Here is a 2,349-nt window from a genome sequence, read left to right on the forward strand (position 1 = left end):
TTATATTCTAACTATATATATATATATATCATATTATAGTATAATATAATATAGTCGTAATTTTTAACTATCCACAGTAATTCAACCTCATAATTTATCAAAAGTTATTATATTGATTTTAAAACCATCAAAACTACTATAATTATAATTTACCAAACGCTCAGCTGTTTTTTAAAACATATGTTTTTTCTTTCAACACAGCTAAAAATAATATTTTCAAAACCTACAATAATCCCAAACTATTGGTTTAGTTTGGTAGAGATTTTGGGAGGCCAAAATTAATTTTCTACTCAGCTAAAGTTGTTTATTGTGTTTGGTAAACACTCCAAAAAGTGCTTCTTATATAATTTCGAAGGAATTTAAGGGAAAAATCAGAAGCAGCCTTTGGGCTGCTTCTGATTGTAGATTGTGCGACAGTTAGGGCTGTTCATGCGTTGGGTTGGTGTGGAGTATGACTTTTTCTTCCCCCGCCTCAAAGGCCCCAACGATATTATAAAAATTTCACAACCCAATGATGTTTGGGTTGGGTTGGGGCGGTGCGGGGTGGGTAAGGTGGTCGGTTTTAACATTCAAAGAATCAAAGTTCAATCCAATATTCAAAGTTCATCATCAAATAGAAATAATAACTCCAACATTCAAACAGATAAAAATTCAAAGTTCAATCCAACATCAAACATGAAGCAAAGTAGTCCATCCAACATCAAACATAAAGTAAACATAAATTAGCCTACACTCGTAAATTAGTCTTAACATAAAGCAAACATAGAGGCTTAATTCAAACATGAAGAAACTAGAGAGTAGAAATGAGTTGCCTGCCTAGGGTGAGATATTAGATGAGGCAAGTTAGAGTGTAGGTTAGGTTGGGGTGTGCGGGCCATTATAGGCCCAACCCACATCCTGCTCGAAAACTTCGGGTCAGACATTGAATGGGCCGAAAAAAAAATTTAATACTAGAAATTGCATTTTTCAGGTTGGGTTGGGGTGGGGTGGGTTGGGCGTGCGGGTTTCGCGGATTTATGAACAGCCCTAGCGGCAGTCTACATTAAGTTCATTAATGAATTTTTCATTATTCTTAAAATAACCCTGCTGAATCAAAAAAAATCCATGAGCCTCATTTTTTTCTACTCCTTCGCCACCTCTCCTCTCTCGAACTGGAGCCTCCTATCACGCTCTCTCTCTCAGCCAAAGCTCTCTCTTTCCGTTTCTCTTTCTTCTCTCTCTCTCAGTCAAAGCTCTCTCCTTCCGTTTCTCTTTCTTCTCTCTCTCTGTTCTCTCGGATTCCCTCTCTCTATTTCTGGCTAAGTTTCTCCTGTGATTGTCGGCCAGGCAGAGTCTCTCCTCTCTCTCGGTTCTCTTAGTGTTGGTGGGTTTTTTCTCGTTAGGGTTTCTAGATTTCGTCGTTGGCTGAGACCAGTATTGGTTGGAGCTCATTATATCAATAGCCTCTGTAAGTACTCCATTAAGCTTTTTTTTGAATGTTGATTTGGTTGTGTTCTCTGGCTTGGTGGATTTTTTGTTAAATTTTTTTTCTCTGCTATGTAAACCCTTTGTTTGGACCAGATTCTGACTCTATTTTATGGGTATTCACGTACTTGGATTATAGTTCAAGGATATGGTTATTTAAGCATTTGAATCTTTCGTGCAATATTGTTTCAAAAACTGTGAAAGAAAACTTGTTTTTTTCCCTGCTCTGTATTTGGTTGTAAATGGGGATGAATTTGGTAGGAAATGGTTGGAATTAAAGAGAGAATGAATTCTATTTTGACTTGGGGAGTGTTATATTGCGTATGTTTAGAAAAAAAAAAAAAAGAGTTATGTATGTGTGCGTGTGTCTGTATATGTTTGGAAGAAGTAATTTTTAGGAATGGGGATGTTTTTGTTCTTTAAACGATGTTCCTAAGTAATTTTTAGGAACGTATATGTATCGAAAACCTTGTGAGCAGAGTCTATGTTTTTGTTCTTTGAATACATGTCAATGAGTGAACTTGCAACTATAACATCTACATCAAATGTATGATTAATAATGATGCCATGAATATGCTTTCCGAGTTCATAGCTGCATCTCTTTCAGCCATTAGTGCCATTATCTGTTTCAGCCATGAGTGAACTTGCAACCATGACATCTAGATAATATGTCATATTATGAACACGCTTTGATAAGTTCTTGTAAAGCCATTATTTTTGAATTCATAATCCACTTTCTCTGTTACATCTTATTGGACAATGAGAATTTTGTGGGACAAACGAGTAAGCCCGAATGTCATATATTCCTTGCAACATCTGCGAAATGACAGGTCGACTTTAGTTGTTGGAGGAATAGATGGTGTGGTACGTCTTATAAACCAGAAC

This window comes from Morus notabilis, unplaced genomic scaffold, assembly GCF_000414095.1.
Source record: "Morus notabilis unplaced genomic scaffold, ASM41409v2 Scaffold1254, whole genome shotgun sequence".
NCBI lineage: Eukaryota > Viridiplantae > Streptophyta > Magnoliopsida > Rosales > Moraceae > Morus > Morus notabilis.